Source organism: Tupaia chinensis, unplaced genomic scaffold, assembly GCF_000334495.1.
Source record: "Tupaia chinensis unplaced genomic scaffold, TupChi_1.0 Scaffold000047_1, whole genome shotgun sequence".
Classification (NCBI taxonomy): Eukaryota; Metazoa; Chordata; class Mammalia; order Scandentia; family Tupaiidae; genus Tupaia; species Tupaia belangeri.
The window spans coordinates 5048376-5069755 of NW_006159505.1; the positions used below are offsets into that span (position 1 = coordinate 5048376).

Here is a 21380-nt window from a genome sequence, read left to right on the forward strand (position 1 = left end):
TAAGGTAAAAAATTAAAAAAAAAAAAAAAAAACCAGATTGACTACAGCTGAAAGTAGATTAGTGAACTGGAAGATGGGCCAGTAGAAAATATTCTGACCGGGACCAGCAGTTGGCGTAATGGCTGTGTTGCTGGACTCCCATATAGTTGACCATGGTTTGAGTCCCGGACCTGGTGGCTTAAAACTCACGCCAGGCACATATGCGTGTGTGCCCAAGATCTCGAGAGGAGAATGGAGGAGAAGGGATTGCGGCATGGCCATTTCCCCTGGGGAGTGACTTCTTGCTTTCTATCTCTCTGTCTTTCTGGCGAGTGCACGTGCCCTATAGCAAAAAACAAAAACAAAAACAAACAAAAAAACCCTCCCCCCCCAAAAAAAAACAATCTGACCAAAATGGGATATTCTGACCAAAGTATAAATGGAATGTAGACAAAAGTGCTGGACTTACATAAGACACAATTCAAATGCCTAGTAATACATATAATTCCGGTCACAGAGGGTGGAAAAATACATATAATTCCCGTCACAGAGGGAGTTAACATGGTATTTCAAGAAATAATGACTGAGAATTTTTAAAATTTAACAAAAAGCATCAAGCTATAGTTTAAAAGGCACTAAATTCAAAATAGAAAAACTACAAAGAAAAATACTTAGAGGAGCTTGAACTGTTAAAAATCACAGGCCAAAGGAAAAAATCACAGGCAAAGTAAAAATATGAAAAGCCAACTACAGGAACCAGCAGTTAGCGTAATGGCTATGTCGCTGGACTCCCATGTAGCCAACTGCAGTTCGAGTCCCGGACCCAGTGGCTTAAACTCACGCCAGGCGCATGTGCATGCATGCCCAAGATCCCGAGAGGAGAATGGAAGAGAAGAGATTGCAGCGTGACCATCCCCCCTGGGGAGTGATTTCTCACTTTCTATCCCTCTGTCTCTCTCTGTCTTTCTGGTGAGCACACGCCCCTGTAGGAAAAACCTCTCAAAAAAAAAAGTCAGCTACAGAAGGGCCAGCAGGTGGTATGGTGGCTCAGGTGTTGGACTCCCCTATAACCAAGTGCAGTTCGAGTCCTGAACCTGGCAGCTTGGAAATCATGCCGGGCGTGTGTGTGTGTCCACCTAAAATCTCAGGAGGAGAATGGAGAAGGGATTGTGCCACTTGGGGATAATTTTTCACTTTCCCTCTCTGTCTCTCTCTCTCTGGTGAGCAAAAACCTTTTAAAAAAATTGCAGCTAGAGAAAAATGATATGTTATTCTCAGAAGATTTATAAGACTGAAAGTTGATTTCTCAGAAACAATGGAAGCCAGAAGATGATGCCGTGACATTTTAAGTACTGAAAAGAATATAACCTCTACTTGTAGTTTATACCCAGTGAAAATATCTTTCAAAAGTAAAGGCAAAATAAAAACATCTCAGACTATCCAAACTGAGAAAATTTATCTCAACAGAACTATTCTTTTTTTTGGGAGAGGTTTTTTCTTTATAGGGCGCGTGCATTCGCCAGACAGACAGAGAGACAGAGAGACAGAAAGCGAGAAATCACCCCTCAGGGGTTATGGTCACGCCGCAATCCCTTCTCCTCCATTCTCCTCTTGGGATCTTGGGTATGCACACACACGCACCCGGCGTGAGTTCTAAGCCACCGGGTCCAGGACGTGAACCATGGTCGACTACGTGGGAGTCCAGCGACATAGCCATTACGCTAACTGCTGGTTCCCAACAGAACTATTCTAAAAGAAATAATAAAGGCAGATAAAAATTTCACACAGAAACATGGAACAAAGGGTAACAGAAAGAACAAATATGAGTATATCTAAATCAATTTGACTATCAAATTAAAATAGGAATGTCTCATTAAATATAAGGTACATATACATAAAATGTGTGTGGGACTATAATCTATGATTCTAACACAAAAGGTAGGAAAGGGCAAATGGAGTTCAAGTGCTCTAAGATCCTAGCATTGAGTGAAAAATGATAAAGAGACTGATTTATATTAGACTCTTAATAAATCAGGAATACATATTGCAATCTCGTACTCACTATGAGTTATTTTGAACAAGCAGAAAATAATAGAAGAGATAAATGGAAAACAAGTTTAAATACTTGATTAACCCAAAAGAAGGCAAGGAACAAAAGGAAAAAGAACATTAAAGCATGGTGAACAGAAAACAGAAAGTATGTTTGTAGATATGGTCACACTTACCCTATAATTACATTAAATATAAATGGTATTTTTCTTTAAAAATAAATGTTGTCAGGCCAAGTAGAAACTTAAACTTGTCCTGCTTTCAAAAAACATCTCAAATATAAGGACACAAAAATATTGAAAGTTTAAGGGTGAATCCAGTCTAGCAGCACAGTGAAAAGCAAATTGAACTGCAGTGCTGAAAGACACAGGGCCATGACACATGCCCTAGGGTGTTTACACTCACTGGAGACAGAGAGAAAGTGAGAAGGAAAGTAAGAAATCACCCCCATGGAGGAAGGTCCCCAACAAAGACACATGTGGTTTTAGATACCTAGGCTGGCCTGAAAATATACCAGTGGTGTGTTCACATATGTGCCCAAGCTCATGACCAGCTAAAGGCCTAGGAAGGGAGATCATGGTATGATGGGATCTTGAGGGTACTTCTCTCTCCCTCTCTGTCTCTTTTTCAAGTGCCTACACACAATTATGAATTTTTTTAAAAGAAAGTAAGGGTGGGAACCAGCAGTTAGCGTGATGGCTATGTCGCTGGACTCCCACGTAGTTGACCGCGGTTTGCGTCCCGGACCCGGTAGCTTAAAACTCACGCTGGGCACGTGTGCGTGTGTGCCCAAGATCCCGAGAGGAGAATGGAGGAGAAGGGACTGCGGCGTGGCCATCCCCCCTGGGGGATGATTTCTCGCTTTCTGTCTCTCTGTCTCTCTCTATCTGGCGAGCGCATGCACCCTATAGCAAAAACCTCTAAGAAAAAAAAAAGATAAAAAATAAAAAAAGAAAGTAAGGGTCAGCAGGCAGCCTGCAGGTCAAGGCACTGGATTCCACATCGCAGACTGCATGGTTCAAAAATCACGCTGGACACGTGTGTGTGTGCCTAAAATCCTGAGGCGAATGGAGGGGAAGGGAACGTGGCATGGCCATCCCTCCTGGAGGGTGATTTCTCACTTTCTCTGTCTCTCTGGCAAGTGCATGTGCTCTGTGGCAAAATAAAACAAAACAAAACAAAAACAAAAACGGAAATAAATATATAAAAAAGAAAGTGAAAGTAAATCAATATATTTTATGCAAATATTATCCAAATGAACATTAATGTAACTATATTGATATCAAAATTAAGTTTCAGGCAGGTAAATAAAGTAGAATATTTTGTGATAATACAGTTAGTTCTAAATATATAAAAAGGGGACTTCAAAAAGGAAGGCAGAATTTGTGGAAATTTGGAATTAAAGTATGAGTTTATTTTGATACAAAAAATTTTGGAATCCATGCATAGTTTTTTTCTGTTTGTTTGTTTGTTTTGCTATAGGTGTGTATGTGCTCTCTCTCAGACAGAGAGAGAGGGAAAGTGAGAATTCACCCCCTAGGCAGGATGGCCATGCAGCAATCCCTCCTATTCCATTTTCCTCTGAGATTTTGGGCACCCAGGCACATATGCATGGTGTGTTAATCTTGTTGGCCATATGGGATTCATTCACCTTAACTTCCACACCATCTTCAAGTCCCTACCAAACAGTTTTTTAAGTACACATTTCCTATGAATTTTCTGAAGATCCCTTGTGTATAACTAAAAACATAACTTCAAACATACAGTTAAAAATTCACAAAACTAAGGAAATCCAATGGCAGGGGACTTTTATCTTTTTTTGCCCACTAACTGTGAGAAAAGGTGGACAAATGAATCAGTCTGTGAAAAACCTGAAGAGTATGGATAATGAAGTAGACCTGAATATGTATAAAGAACCTTGTACCAGATGGTTGCAGGCTACACATTTTTTTTTTTCTGATACACACGGCTCATTTACTAAAATTAGTTATGCTGGACTTCAACAGGTTTCAAAAGATTGAAATAATTCAGAGCATATTTCCTAACCATAGTGTATTTACTAGAAATCAGTAGTAAAATCCCCAAATGCATGGATACAAACAATGTACTTCTATATAACCTATAAGTCAAAGAAGAAACCATAAACTTAGTTGAAAATAATTTTGAACAGAATGATCATGAGGCTACAGCATATCAGAATTTGAAGGATGCAGCTAAATCTGTGCCCAGAGGAAGATTTATACCCTTAAGTGCATGTATCAGAAAAGAGATGTTAAAGTAAATCATCGAAGCCTACCTACAGAGTCACTGAAGAACAGTCCTAGGAAAGTAAAAAGAACATAATAAAAGTAAGAGTGGAAATTAAGTGGACAACTGTACAATGAAAAACATAGGAAAAGCAAAAGTGATAAACCCTTTATAGTAATTTAGAAATGAGAGACTTGGCAAAATAATCAATATGAGGAATGAAAGCAAAAATGTTATTACAGACATTAAAGGTAAGTTCTTATGAACAGTTTTTATGCTAAGAAATTTGAAATTTAAATAAAATGCCTTAAATTTCTAGGGGAAAAGAAAAACATTTTCTAAAACTGATCCATGAATAATTGGGGTTTGGAAGATGCTATGCGAGGCTCAGGGACAGTGGGCATGTAGTATTCTAAGCAAGTTATTCTGTATCCTGTCTGCATGTTTGAGTCGTATGGGCAGCTTTTTAAAATGAGCTTCTGACCTCCTGATTCCTGGCCTGTCCCCCAGAGATTCTGAGTCAGCTGATGGGACCCAGACATTAGATATCTTTGAAAAGCTCCTGAAGTGATTCCACCACACAGTCAGGGCTGAGAACCTCTCTTCTAGATTGAGAGAATATTGTATGTGTGGCATGAAGAAATGAAATATCCTCCGGCACATTTATGAAACTGCAGGCAGTTAAAACATCACTAAGTTTAGAGGCAAAGGTGGGTGTGAAAAGTTAGGAAAGGTCAGGCACCAGTGGAAGAATTTAGTACTATATCTGGTAGAACAAATAGCTCTCAGCTTATGAGGTGCAGGACAGAGAGCACATGTGTGGTTTAAATCAGCGCCTTATCCCAAACTGATTAGTGTAGAGCTCAAGTATTCTTCGAAATGTGTATATTTGACAAAAAGATCATGGTTTGAGGCTTTGTTTTATTTCTTCTCATTTTTAAAATACTGAGGTTTAATTCATGTAACATCAAATTAAAATTTTTAAGTGTACAGTTTTCTCCCCTTTTTAAAAAAAAAATTTTGCCAGAATGCGGGTACATTGGCCAGAGAGAACAAGGAAGTGATAAAGCACACCCCACCCCCATAGGGGAGAGTCATGCCTCAATCCCTTCTCCATTTCTCACTCCTTCGGGGATTTGGGGGGTGCACACACATGTGCTCAGCGTGTTTCTCAAGCCACTGTGTCCAGGACTTGAACCTCACAGTTGGCCTTGTGGGATCCAGCCACCCTAACTACCATGCCACTGACTGGCCCTTAAAATGCACAATTAATTGGCAGTTAGTATTTTTGCAGTGTTGTGCAACCAACACCGTTGTCTATTTCTAAAACATTTTCATCATTTCAGAGGAAATCTCTGTACCCATTAAGCTGTCACTTTTGAATCCTTGCCTTCCCTGAGCCCCGGGCAATCACCAACCTGCTTTTCTGTCTGTGGATTTCCCTACTCTGGTTATTGCTTTTGTTTTGTTTCTGACTTTCTTTGAGTTATAGCATAATGTTTTCAAGGTGCATCCATATTATAGCATAAATGGTACTTCATTTTATTATTTTTTTTAAGTTTGCTGTAGGGCGTGTATGCTCGCCAGAGAGAGAAAGAGAGGAAAAGTGAGAAATCACCCCCCAGAGAGGGTAGCCACGCACAGTCTCTTTTACATTTTCTTCTTAGGACTTTGAATACACACACACACACACACACACACACACACACACACGCTCAGGTCTGGGACTTAAACTGTACAGTTGGCCATGTGGGACCCAGCTGTTTTAACCTCCACATCATCGGCTGGTTACCTTCAATCATTTTTATGGCTGTATAATCTTCCATTGAATTTATATACCACGTTTTGTTATCTACTCATCTGTTGATGGGCATTTTGGTTATTGTGAATAACGCTGCTAGGCATATTTACGTGAAGTTGTTTCAGGACCCATTTTCAATTCTTTTGGTTCTGTACCTACTAGTGGATTGCTGTATCATGTGTTAATTCTACGTTTAACATTTTGAGGAATCATCTAACTCTTTTCCACAGCAGCTATATCATTTTACATTAAGTGTGAAGTGACATCTCATTGTAATTTTGACTTGTACTTCCTTAGTGACTGATGATCTGAGCATCGTTTTATGCTCTTGCTAGCCATTCATATATCTTCTTTAGAGAAATGTTTCTTCAAGTCCTAGGCCCATTTTTTATTTGGATTGTTAATCTTTTGCGTCATAGAATCGTAAGGCTTCTTTTTCTATTCTGGATATTAGACTCTTTTCAGAGAAATTATTTACAAATATTTCCTACTCTTCTGTGGGTTGTTATTATGGTTCAAGGCCAAAAATTAGCGTCGATATTATGTGCTGCCTTAACATCTGGTGAAGACAAGAGGACCACCAACAGCTCCCCTGTCACCTGCTCCCTCAGATAATATCCCCTAGCCCAGCAACATTCCCTCATTCAGATACCCTGAAACAGTTCCTACTTTTCCCTTAGTAGTGAGTTTTAGTTCTGTGCCAGCCAGAGAATCACTGGAATACACCAGACACATTTTGCTCGAACCAAGAGTTTATCTACCTTTTGATACTACAAAACCTCCCTCTCACAGCCCCTGTATCTCAGTTTGTTTGTGCTATGATAATGAAATACCACAGAATGGGTAATTAATCAACAACAGAAAATTTCTCATGGTTCTTGAGCCCAAAAAGTCCAAGATCAAGATGCTGGCCAGTTTGATGTCTGGCCAGGTGTCTGGTTTTCTGCTTCCAACATGGTGCCCTGTTGCTGTGTTCTTTAGTGAGGACAGAACCCTCATGTCGTAAACACTTCCCAAAAGGCCTCCCTCGCCAACACTGTTGCTTTGGGGACTAAGTTTCTAACACGTGAATTTGGGGGGATGCAATTGTACCATAGCATTCCACTCTGGCCCCTAAAATTTATGTCCTTCTTACATGCAAAAGCTCTTTTATTTCATCCCCCAAAGCTTTAACTTATTCCAGCATGAACTCTAAAGTCTGTAGTCCAGAGTCTTGTCTAGACCATTTAAGAGAGACTCAGAGTACAATTTTGACCGAGGCAAATTTCCCTCTAACTATGAGCCTGTGAAATCAAGCAAATTAATGCGATTCTGAAATACAGTGATTTGGGATAGATATTCAATCCATTCTAAGGGTGAGAAAGACTCAAGAAGAAAGGGTTGGGGTCTGCTCCATAGCCTAGTGGTTAAAGGAGCTGGATCCTACTTGGCTTACTGTGATTTGAGTCCCAAACCCGGTGGCTTGAAAAACACCAGGCATCTGTGTGTATGTCCCAAATCCTGACAGGATAGAAAAATGGAGGAGAAGGGATTGTGATGTGATTGCATCCTCTTGGAAGGGACTTTCTCCCTTTCCCTCTTTTTTATCTGTCTCCTTCTGGTAGTTGAAAGGAAGAAAGTGGAAACACCGGTAGCAAGTCCAAAGTAAGTCGAAAACCTAACAATAACTGAGTTTGGGTTTCATTGATTCACTCTGGTTTGTTTATTTCTATATTTGTTTGTCTCTGCTCTTATCTTTACTCCTTTCATTCTGCTCACTATTTTTTCTTATTCTTTTTCAAAAACTGTCTATTTCTTCCTTAGAGCAAAGAAATTCAGAGACAGGCACACTCAGCAGGGTTTTCTGCCACGATCAAACCCAGACTCAGCCAGCCAGCATCAGCGGCAAGCACACGCCTCCAGCGTGCACAGGGAGGCCTCAGGATACGAACCCATGACCTTCTCATTGCTAAACTGAGGAGAAGTGGGTCTAGGACAAGTAAAAATCTTGTTAAGCTTCCCTTATAATTTTGAATTTCCTTATTCTTGATTTAATATTCAAATGGTTGGTGTAAACCCTTGGCTGTTTTCCAGAGTTTTTGTTTTTTTAAATTAATTAATTAATTAATTTTAATTTTTTATTTTTTTATTTCATTGTATTTTATACATTCAATTACATTATTATTTGGCTTACAAAATGGATATTTCAACAGGGGAACATTTCTCCCTAGTACAGTTGATAAAACTACAAAATATCTTCAACAGATAATACCACATTTCTTTGTGCCATTAATGCTTTGTCTCCCTATTTTTCTTCTAAATGTCCTTCCTCAGACCCTCCTCTTTCACACACACTATATCTGGTATTTACAGAGTTTTGACAAAGTTGATTTTGACAGTTTCAGCCTAATTTTTTTGATGTTTCTCTGGGGAAACTTCATTTGTGTAATGATTAAAAAAATATTACTTATTAGGGATACCTAGATGAGTTTAAGCAAGAGAGAATACTATGACCAGATATGTACTTGAGAAAGATCACCTTGTAGTTTTCTGCAGAATCGTGTCCCCTAAACTTCCTCCTTCCCTAGATTCCATACGATTAAAACGAAATGTTTCCACACATTTTCCCCTAATTTTTACATTATAGCCTGACTTAAAATATTAGTTATGTAGGAAAATAACTTTAGGAACTTGAAGGAAAGTTGTACCTTGAAATAATGAATATTCTTTCCTCAGATTAGCACACACTTTAATTTGTGAATGACCAGCTTAATATCTGGGCAACTCCAAGTAGTATTCCCCAAATGTCAGAAGTGACTTCTTTGTTGATTGATTTTCTTCAAGCAGTCTGGGGAGGTCAGCTAGATTCAGGTGGTTATGTTTCCCATTTTTTTCCTTGGCAGCCAAGAGAACCACAGGGATGATTGTTTTCTTCCCCTAAAGACAAAGTCTCACTATTCCTCAGCCTCCCAGTGAGAATTAGTTATGTGCCATTGTGCCCACCTTTCCTTTCCTTTCCTTTCCTTTCCTTTCCTTTCCTTTCCTTTTCTTTTCTTTTCTTTTCTTTTCTTTTTTAATAGATAGGATCTTGCTATCTTGGCAGGTGAATTTTGAGTTTATAATCCTCCTCCATCAGCCACTCCAAGTTGCTGGGATTACTGGGTCCTGACCTTTAGGTTGGACTAGGAATTGAACCTGGGTCTCCCAGGTGGTCCGAGGGTACAAATCACAGCTTCTTGTTTTTCAAGAAAAACAAAATACTTTTATTATTTTTTTAAATTTAACAGATGATACTGTATTACCTTCAGAGAGTCATTTTACAAGCATTAAAGTAAAAGGAAGAAAATAAAGTCAGAAGAGCCACAGAATTGCATTTTTGTGAACAAAGTTTCTATGCTAACTCTAACCTCTGTCTTTTGCTGAAGCAAATATTGTACTTTGTTCATTCTAATATACACATTTTGACATTTTAGTGTTCCTAAAAATAAGATGCATCTTGCAATTAATAGCATGTCATAGTATGATTGATGGTATTTTTCTTTCCTTAATGTTACATCATTTAATGATGAATTCATAATTGGTGTCTCGGATTTCATGAGCTACTAAACATTTTAGCTGATTTAAAATCCTTTCGGAACAATATAGAGGTACAAAAATATATAAATGGAAATACATTTATTGATTATGCTTTTCAACGGAATCAGCCTGAGTTACCCGTAGCCTAAATCTCTGAAAGAGTAGATGAGGCATGAATTCTTTTCTCCTGAGTTTTTCAGCTTGATTTAAACCTTTCTAGGATATGAGATTGAGGTCTTCATGGGAGACAGAAAATAGGAATCGAATGATTCATTGGACAAATTATATTTCATGGAACAGACTGAGGAATTCTCAGCCGCTGCCCTCTCTGATCATTTGCCTCATCTGGCTATGGGTACATGTGACGTTCAAGTGCAAAGTCGCATTTTGCTGGTTTTGCTTGAAGAAAAAAACCAAATTCTTCTCTTGGTCTGGCCTGTTTGAAACACCAGTCTGGACTGATGCCTTGCCTGAACCATCGCTGTGCACCTGCACATTGTAAAGGGAAAGGCTGAAAGCTTTGCTGCATTTCACTGTCAGGCTCAGACCGCAGAACACAGAGGAATGTAGCCCGCGTCCAGCTGCGGTGCCCCCACCCGACCCCGACTTCCTTCGCTGAGGACTGCGAAGTAGTTTTCAAGTGGTTTTGAAATGAAATGTATTAGTCATTCTTACGGTGCTACTTAACTGTCTGGTAGATAATCTGTCCAGAATGGATTAGTTAACCCATCCTTGTGGCTTGCTCAACCTCTCAGAAGGCTGAAGTTTTTGCTGAATTCTGAGAAGGAGAAATAGGTGTGGTATAATTGGCAAGCACCTTCTAAGCTTCCCGGCCTGTCTACAGTAAGACTTTCACAAATCTTTAAAAGATGGTTGGCTGGTTTTCTGTTGGGGGATTCCTGGAACCTAGAGAAATGTCAATTCTGCCTTTCCAGGGGCCGGCAGGTGTCATGGGAGTGAACCCATGGTTCAAGTCCCAGAATTGGCTGCTTGCTTTGTCACTTTTCCTTTCTCTCTCTCTGGCCAAATTAAAGAAAAATAATAATAATAAATAAAATAAGTAAATAATTATTTTTTAAAACCCCTGCTTTTGTTATTTCCTTCATTTTGTCTACTTAAGTTCTCTCCTAAAGAGAGCATGATGAAAACCCCAGGAGTTGCCCTTTGTACCTGATTTATTCTCATTTGTTTTATAGACGGATTTTCTAAAGTACAAAGAGACTGCAGTGTTTCCCAAATCAGATAATCTTGGGCCAAGATCATAGCCATTGCATGCGGATCTGGTTCTTCTGACAGTGGAATGGTCTGTTTTAAGGATCTGTCACCTTTTTTGTGACCACATGCATGAGGTGATTATATAAAGGGTTTGGCCAGTTTGGTCCCCAAGCTTTGGAACTTGATAGCGTTATTTTTCTTGCAGCCACATAGGCAAGTCTAGAAGCTTTTGGAGCTTCCCATTAAGCATAACATAATTTTAGTAGATTTCATTTTCTAGGAGAGAGGAGACAGGAATTTGCAGAACAGCTGTGAACAGACTGATTTCTCATCTCTGTATACCCTTGGCCTACCTATTGGCCTATCAATACTGCCTTGTTGAATAGATGAATGAGAGTTTTTTTCTAATGACATGTTCTTGAAGCAATTACAATACCTTGAGCTTTATTTGTGTGAGTAATACATTTTCTGTACAAATAGCAACTGGCACCTGGGATTTCATTGGTATAACACTTATATTGAAAACATAAATGAAAATTCCAGAACTCTGGTTCTCAGACTGCTGTGATTCTGACTCCCATTTCTATTGTATTATTACCTGCTTCAGGCATATTTCAAAACCCATCGACAACATCTTACAGTAAGAATGATAGATTTCTTCCTATACAGATTCTCAGCTTCTGTTTGTTAATCAAACTGTTTTAATGCAAAGAGTTCAGAAATGATTGCTGCTTGCACTAAATTAGCATCTGTTTGCTTTCATGGCATCCAATTAAATCTGATGGCCTTCTTCCAGAAGTGGGAGATTTTCACTTTGTGTTTAGCTTAAGTGCTATGGCTTTAATTTTCAGCTTTTCTACTGTGTATCCTATAAATTAGAGCATTTCTCATAACTTTCCATCTTCATTTTTTTTATAGGTTATTGCTCAGATGTTGGCATTTAGAGTCCTCAGTAGACCCAGACCTCAAGCCTTTAAATTGAATGGTAAATGTGATGACTTGAGGCAGTGGAAAATGGTGGACCGAATGCTTTGGTTTTCTGCTTTTCCTTGCTGTACAGCATAAAAGTATAATCAAATATTTTTCAAGGTGACTAATATTACTAAAGTGAGTGAAATTACTAGTGCTTTTGGATTTTCCACTTGATTATGGGAATTTGACCAAAATTGAAAAATTTCTGCTCGTGTGAAAACTTTCCCGAATGTCTGTAGTTCAACTCTGGCGTAATTACTTAATGGTTCACCATGGGACTGAAATAAAGATGAAGATAAAAGTATCCATGCAAAATTGTAGACTTAATTCTCTTTTAGAACCAGATAATGCTATTACATCATTTGATTGAACTCCTTTTTTTTTTTTTTTTTTTCAAATGAACAGGTTGAAATGTGAGACTAACTAGTTAAGTAACTATTCCCCTTGATAAGATCCACTGAGGAAAGGCAAGCCCAAAAGACAGAGTGCTCATTGTAAATATTTATTCATTTTTTCCAAGAGAGGGAAGAGGGAGTGCTCACTGTAAATATTTATTCATTTTTTCCAAGAGAGGAAGAGGGAGGAAGAGAAAGACACACACACACACACACACACACATCCCAACAGGGTCTTCACACATGACCCACCCCTCCTCCTCAGCCCGGATCACAGGCTCACCCACATGCCCAGCATACACAAGGTGGCCCTGGGAGACCTCCCAGTGGATCCATTTGCATTACTGTGAGGCCACCATCTAGCTTATGTGCATATAGTACTTCTAAAACACACAGAGGAGGTGGGAGCATATTTATCAAAATAGGTCTGGATTTGAGACCAAAATACCCCTTTTCCTGATTTGGAAAAGTTCTCTTGAAAACGCTATGATGTGAATCCCTGTACGTTAAGTGGATTCACTTGACCACCATCTGGCTTCTGTGCATATAGCACTTCTAAAACACAGAGGAGGTGGAAGCATATTTATCAAAATAGGTCTGGATTTGAGACCAAAATACCCCTTTTCCTGATTTGGAAAAGTTCTCTTGAAAACGCTATGATGTGAATCCCTGTACGTTAAGTGGATTCACTTGACATTTTTTTTTTTTTCTCCAAAAGGTTCGATGCAAACATGCCTCTCTTTCTTGCCTCAGGTCACTTAAATTTGGCATAGTTCGTTTGCTTTTTTTTTAAATTTCCAATTATGTAAGGCTTTAGAGTCTTGTTGGCTTATCACCTAGCAACTGTGGAAGTGTTCTCTTTGAGTCTTGCTAGTGAGTCTTGGGAGTCTGTTCTGGGAGTCTCTGCTATGCCCCTAGGATGTTGTGAGGACTCAGTGCTGCACATTGGTATACACAAGGTACATAACAAAATTCTGCAAATACTGGTGTAAGGTGGTCATCGTCTTCTAAAAGTTCATGGAAAGTGTATATTATGAGAATGCATAGCTTTCAAGTCTCCTGGCACCAAAATTAATTCCTACTTTAATTCCAACCTTTTGAAGTCTTCTCCTATACATTGAACTTTGCAACAGGAATTCCAGGCAGTCATGTAAGTTCTCTATTCATTTTCTATGCTAAAACAAAGGATACCCCCCCCCAAAAAAAAAAAGTTAAGGGAAATTAGAAATAACAACCTAGTGGCAAAGTACTATATAATTTTTATTTATTTATTTATTTTTGCAATAATGCCATTGGGTACATCATCTTTAAGTCCATGATGTAAATGTAAAAGGCTAGTGATGTTTTCCTATAGTGAAGGAGTGAAAACTACTGTAGGTGTGAAAACTATCTCTTTTACTTTCAAATAGGCAGGAGTTTACTGCCTATAATCCCGTAGGAGTCAGGTAAGTATCTGTGTTTTGGAAGTTATTGACTGGTGAATGCTGAAGTCCTTACTCTTTCTTTATTGCCAGAGGCTGTGCTCATCAGAAAGAGAGAGAGAGAGAGCACCCCCCTGCATCCCCAATGAGGCATAGTCACACTGCAATCCCTTTTCCATTTCTCCTACCTGTCAGGATTTTGGACATTCATGCACAAGCAGGTAGAGTGTTTTCAAGCTGCAGGGGCTAGGATTCAAACTCGGTCAGCCTACGAGGCCAGCTCAGAAGCCCTTATTTTTTGAGAAGGAATGTAGAATATGTTCACACTAAGCATTCACCATCTGGACCAGCACTTACTTTTTTAGTCTTATCCACCACTCCTACCCAGTTCATAAGCTCTGCTTTGGTCAAACTTATCATATATTTTCCTACCTTAATTCTTGTCATTTGTGCTATTCTGTGGGGTCATCGGGAAAGTTATGACACATTTTTGCATTGAAAACTACGTCATGACTTTCCCGATGACCTAATATTTATCTGGAACACCTTCCCTAGTCACCTCTAAAATAAAAATCATGATTGTATATAAAGCCCTTCCTTTATTATATAAAACTTTCCTCAGAAGCACTTTTCTTGATTCCCTATGTTGGGTGCACTCTCAGAGTCTTATGTAGGCCTAGGAAAATCTCCCTATATATATAGGATCCCAGAAAGGAAATGTACTTTTATATACCTATCATTTCATTTTAACAAGAACCCGACTCTATGATGTAAGTGGTATATTCAAGATTTTTGCCGTGTGCTTTTATGTGCCCTATCATTTCATTTTAACAACAACCCGACTCAATGATGTAAGTGGTATATTCAAGATTTTTGCCTTCTTCTTGTCTGATATTTTTTTCAGTGTAAAAACTGCTTCTTTCCCTGGATTAAACTTCCATGTCTTGCAGGGAGCCTTGTATTACGTAGACACTCAATAAATAGTTCTTGAATTAAGTTAAGAGAGCAGAAGGGATGTCCAGATTTTGCAAATGCTGTTAGGTAAATTGACCCTCTCCACTGTGGCCCGTGGTTTTAACACTCCATGCTCTGGCCAGGATAGTCATTTCATCTAGTCCCACAGGACCATGGCAAGCTATTAACTTCTGTGCTTGTTGAAATCCAAGGTCCAGGCAGCAGTGTGACAGGGGTTGTGTTCAGGAATGAGAGCAAAGAGCTTGCTTTAAAATGAGGAATCCCCATGGAAATTCAGGCAGGACAACAAAATAAAAATGCAGAAGGTTGCTGGGTGAGACAGGAAATGAACACCTTGTGAAGATTAGGCATTCCACTGAGAGAGGCGAAATGTGGAAAACGAGTCGGAAGGAATGGTGCAACTATTTCATCGCCGACGCTTGGAAGTATATTGTTGTGTGTGTTGTGTTTAATGAAGTGTGCTTTCACAGTGCTGATGTTATTATCTAGACGAGGAAGTCTTCTCCAGTATTATTGTCATCTCAGCTTTCTGCAATCAACTAAATTAAAATACAGTAATGGAACGGGACAGTGGGATAAGAAAGAAAACCAGATGACTCTCACATGTGACCTCAACCTGAACTTACTGCTGCTCTGGTTTGCTGTATATTCAGGTCATAACAGAGGCTCACCGTAATGCTTGAGTGCGTGTGTGTGGACGGGAGGGGATGGGAAATAATATATTTAGTTTACACTGGGCTATGTCATGAGCGTGATATTGTTACATTATTAGAATTTGTGAGATCAGTGTTTCTCAACAGGAGACCTCCAGAGCAACAGCGAGCTCTCCAGGCAGGCCACGGACTGGCCTTTTGCAGTCCATTCATACTTATTATATGACAGTGTAGATGCTTTGAGGTCTAATATGGATGATTTATTTTAATAAATAAGACTTTATTTTATTGATGTTGCATTGAAGCTAGCACCGTTCTTTCCTTTAGTTCTTTTTTTTTAAGAATTATTTTATTTAACTTTATTTATTGATTGATTTTATTTTAATTTGACCAGAGAGGGACAGAGTGAGAGAGAAAGAGAAAGTGAGAAACCAAGTTGCCAGGTCTGGGACTTGAACCGCGATCTGCCATGTGGTAGTCCAGCACCCTTAACCACCATGCCACCTGCCAGCCCCTCTTTTCTTTAGTTCTTATGTGTTTGCTTTTCTGGTAGACAAACGATGATGGAGATGAGAGCAATGATGTCAAGTGAGTTTTTCATGTTTTTTTTTTCCTTCATTCATGATAGAGCATGTTTATGCACATATGTCTGTGGGACAGAGCATAGCTTCCCCCACAGGGTCTGGTCACACCACAGTCCCAGTCCTTGAGTCCTCTGATCCCTATAATCCCCAGCATGCATGTGTGCCTGGGGTGGTCTTAAGGACAATGAACCAGGGATTCAAACTGCGGTTGCTATGTAGGGTACAGCTTCCCTTTAGTAGTGCTTCACCCCTTTGTCACAGAGCCAGACTGATCAATTAGTTTTTCACTTTCAATTATTTATATATTTTTTTAAATTTGCCAGAGGGTGTGTACACTTGCCAGAGAGAGAGAGAGGGTACGTGCACTCGCCAGAGAAAGGCAGAGAAGGGGCGGAGGAGAAAGCACTCCCTGATGGGATGCAGTCATGCAGCAATCCCTTCTCCTATTGGGGTTTTGGGCACACATGCACATGTGCCTAGTTGTTTTTGAAGCCACTGGGGCCAAGATTCAAACCACACAGTTGGCCACGTGGGACCTAGCTCCCTTAACCACCAGGCCATGGGGCTGACCCCTGATCAATTAGTTTTAATACTAAATAAAAAAAATAACTTTTTTCTTTTTTCTAATTCCTTGAAAATAGAAAACCAGTAAGATATTTATTTCACGTAAAGGTAACATCATAAGGAAGTCAACTATGTACTGAAAAGTGCCCATACCAGTCACTATGCAAGCTGCTGTGGTTTGGTGCAGCTCCTCGTCTGCTGGACTGGCCTCAGGTTGGTCAGCAAGTCAGCAGAGAGTCACTGTCAGTGTGTCCAGGGCTCTGTTGGTGTCAGATTGGGGTTGGGCTGGAGGAAGGCATGCTTGAGGAAATGACCCCCAAATATCTGAGCTGGTGAGCATGGAAAAAAATTGAGAGCTGTCCAGGCAAAGGCGGGGTGCAATACAGGTCATTTATTTATATTGGTACAGACAGGCACTGCACCTTTCCATTGACCAAACCTCATCCGACCTCTTAACTGAATGCTCAGTTTAAGTTGCCCAGCAGTTGGCTTTTGGGCATAGATAGAAGGTAAAAACATTTATAAGTTTTTAGAATTTGAAAAATCCTTGGTTTTGAATTTGGAAACTATTTCTTAAGTAAATTGCAGAAACACATAAACTGTAATATGAAAAATGATCCATAAGTTTGATTTTATCTAAGGGGAAAAAACCTTGCTTATAATAGAATACATACACAAAATGAACAGGCAGACCACAGATCAGGAGATCATTTGTAGCTCACAGATAACCAATGGTCAATATCTGGAGTGTATTTTTTAAAAATTATATATCAATAAATAAAAGGTCAATCAATCTAATGGAAATCTTGACATAGTGGGGCCAGCAGGTGGCATGGTGGTTAAGGTGTTGGATTCCCACATGGCCAACCGTGGTTCAAGTCCCAGACCTAGTGACTTGCTTTCTCACTTTCCCTCTCTCTCTGGTGAGTGCATGTGCCCTGTAGCAAATTTTAAAATAGTAATAATAATAAATAAAATTAAATAAATGATTCTTTTTTTAAAAAAAAATATGGTCATAGTGTATAAAGAAGCCTTTAAGGAAGAACAAACCCTAAATGTCTGACAACGTAAGAAAAATATTCAGTCTCACTAGCAATCAAGAAAAAGCAAATTAAAAGCAAAGGAAATACAACTTTATGTACATTTTATTGGCAAAATAGAATGTGTACTTAGTATCACAGTTTGTGAGCTAATAGAGGGAAGGGAGCTTTCATCCTTTGTGAGAGTTTCAATTAGTTCATTTATTTCAGAGAGCATTTTTACAATACAGTTAAATCTGGACAAACCCTACTCAACCTAACACCCCCATTCCTAGTTACAGACTAAGCTGTTGAATAGCTTTTACATATATGCATTGTACAAATATATAAATACCATCATTACTTCTATTCTTGTTTACTGGGATTATTCACAGTTATATTGCTAGTATTTCATTTTTTTAAAGCATCTCTATCTTTTTATACTATCCAGCATCTCCATTTCTGTGCAGTATGATTTTCTTCAATATTTTTTTTCAGGCTACTTTTTTTCTTTACAACTAGGATACCTTTTTCTCTGTTCGTAACTTCTCCTTCCTTTCTCATTCTTACCATAGGATTGATGTGGGTGGTTACGTTTTCTCATAATTCATATAATTTTTACTCACCAGTTCTTGCTTGTTGATTGGTTTTAAATTTATGGTAGCCATTCTCTGTATTTCCTTTTAAGCAAAGATTGATGTTAATAATACTTTGAATTTGAGTGCTACTCATTTATATTATTGGGAACCTTTTAAAAAGTCCTACCGAAGACTTAATTTTCCCCATGATGCTTGTTAGTAACTCTCATTAATATAAATGATGGCTCCCAGGTTCATGATGTGGAGAGTGTAGGGATGAAATACTAGAAGTGTTAACTGTAGTTAGTTATAGGAATTTATTGTTGTAAGTTAATGAAACACACCAATAAGCAAATGAAGTGTTTTATTATTTTAATTTGTGTAAATATAAGGTTGGTAAGCTAATGAGAAGTGACAGGTCTCTTGGAGTTTGATTGACATCTATATTTAAACTCTTTTAAATGTGTAGCTGATGAATGAATTTATTTAGACAACTTTTGCTGTAAGGTATTCCATACTGGGAATATTTGTTTTTGAGTGTGGAGTGCATAATTTTGTCATTTCCAGCTTAGAAAAATTAGTTACTAGAAGAAAAACTTTCTGTAAGCCACTACCTAATATTGAATTTGCTGAAAAATATTCTGTGTGAGAGATTAAAGAATTTTATTATTATTATTTTCTACTTTCTATATTTATGGTTTTTGCATAAATTACAAAATGGGAGATTCATAAGTTTGTGGAAAGAAATTTGGTAAATAGCATGTTATTTTTCCTCAGAGAAGAAAATTGCTGGTAATATTTTTCTTTTTTTTTTAAATTAATTAATTAATTAATTTATTTATTTATTTATTTATTAAATTTGACCAGAGAGAGAGAGAAAGAAAGTGAGAAAGCAAGCCTCCAGGTCTGAGACTTGAACTGCAGTTGGCCCTGTGGGAGTCCAGCACCCTTAACCACTATGAGAGAAACCAGCACTGGTAATATTTCTTTTTAAAAGGGTATAATTTGGTTACATTTCATTGAAAAGTTTCCCTCCCCATTTTTTATCATTTTTATTAGAACCTATCCTGTCCTCTTCGAGTGCAATTGAGAATAGATATGTAATTCAATTTTTTTTGTTGTTGTTTTGCAATAGGGAGTATGTACTCACCAGAGAGACAGAGAGAGAAAGAGAAGGAAAGTAAGAAATCACCCCCTGCGAGGATGGCCATGGTGTAATCCCTTCTTCATTTTTCTCTTAGGATTTTGGACATGCATGCACATGTACACAACATGTTTTTCAAGCCACCAGGTATAGGACTTGAACTGCACAGTTAGCCATGTGGGATCCAGCCACCTTAACCTCCATACCATCTACCAGCCCCCAATGTTTTATTGTAAATGCTACTTCGAAATTGAGGTTCATTTTTTCCAGATGTACAAATCAACCTGTTCACCTTCACATTTATTCATCAAATATTCCTTTACTACATACTAAGTGACAGACATTGTTATAGATCTTTGAGATAAAATAACAAGCAAAAATGACAATTAAAAAATAGTGGATCTCTTTCATTTGGAGCAAAGTGTCTTTCCATTTACCCAGACTGCCTTTTCTACAGACAGACCCATCCCTTATGCCTCAGTTTCTTGTCCCCCCCTATATTTGGAAAGTTTCTCTGAATATATAATATTTAAAACATAATTTGCCAACTTTAATAACTTTAAAAATCTTATCCAAAAACAAAAATAGTTTCTCTATTTAAAAGAAATGGTCATTTAAAACATAAATTTCAAAGGGGCCAGCAGTTGGCAAGGTGGTTAAGAGTGCTGGACTCCCACGTGGCTGACTAAGGTTCAAGTCCTGAACCTGGCGGCTTGCTTTCTCACTTTCCCTCTCCCTCTCTCTCTCTCTTTCTCTTTCTCACTCACTCTGTCCCTCTCTGGTCAAATTAAAATAAATGAAGTTAAATATAATAATTCTTAAAAATAAAATAAATTCCATAAATACTACTGCCTATCATCTGAATAGACTTTCTGGTAGATATGTTTACAGAACAGACTAAGAAAGTGACCTCATTATCTAAGCTGCTTATCTCATTTCAGAGATAACAAAGATCACCTTATTTCATGCCCCCACCCCCATTTTTTGTTAGAGGGTGTGCACACTCACCAGAGACAGAAAGAGAAGAGGAGGAGAAAGCACCTCTCCATGGGGAATGGTCACACCACATCCCTTCTACTCCATGTCTCCCTGCTTTGGGGGTTTGGGGCATGCGTACATGTACACTGCTGGGTCTGGGACTCACACCACTCCGTTGGCCACGTGAGATCCAGCCGCCGTAACCACCACACCACTGGCTGGCCCATATACAATTTCTTTTTCCTCCAGTTTTTCAAACAGGTTTTTCCCCTACATTTTCCATTTTGTTGAATACAATCAAAATCAGTCGAGTTATCTAACCAAAAAAAAAAAAAAATACAACCAGGAATTATTTCGTAGACCTTTTTTCTTACCTCCCACATTCATTGGATCACTAAGCCTGCAATCGCTCACATTTGTCTTTTCCTCTCTGCCAGATTTCTGCTGCCACTGCCGTTATCGTTTCCCCAGTTTTAGTACCTTCCTAACTGATCTATTGACCTCTTCCAGTACACCTATCTCAATTATCTTTCTGAAATGAAAATCTAACCATTTTATTCTAACTTTAAGCAATTTCTAGTCATTATCTATAGCTTGTAGTCCAACGTCTTCGCAAAAGGTATAAGAGTTGAATACGAATCCCGTCTCTTGATAATTCTGCGCTAGCATCCAGTACGCAGTCACAGAGACCTCAGGGTGTATCCTGACTGTGTACACACGTGTGCCTTTGTCCTTGCTGTTTGCTCTCCTTGAACTGCAGAACTGCCCCCGCAGCTCATAGGTCATGTGACCCTGGGCAAGTAACCAAACCTCTCTGTTGCTCAGAATCCACACGTGTAAAATGGTAGTAATATTACTTACATCATTGTGAGGGCTATTTGAATACATAAAATTCTTAGACCAGTGCCTGGCACATGGAGGACAATCAGTATGCCGTGGCTATTGTTATTACTGTTGTTATTGAGTGAATGAATGAATGGAATGTTGCATGTCTTATTCTTATTTTGGCCATTTATTTTTCAGTCTTAAGGCCCGGTGTTCCAGAAGTGCCTCCATCTACCTCCTCATTTCATTCTAGCCCAGGAAATACCATGTCTGATATGAAAGGAAGGAGGGGGAAAGAATGCTGAATGGTATTTGTTCTCGGGGACGCTGTTCAGCGATGCCAGCTTTCTAGATATGCTAAGGCCCTGGTGCTCTAAGGCTTAGCCTGCTCTCTGGTTTCTTACTCTCTAGCACTCAGCCTTCTCT

General features: G+C 38.8%; 1 protein-coding gene across 1 annotated transcript in view; it reads left to right on the top strand.

Annotated features, from left to right (window-relative positions):
* The window catches only part of UVRAG (UV radiation resistance associated), a 309776-nt gene that overhangs the window by 183672 nt on the left and 104724 nt on the right, over nt 1-21380 (top strand). The gene's annotated exons all lie outside the window — the stretch shown is intronic.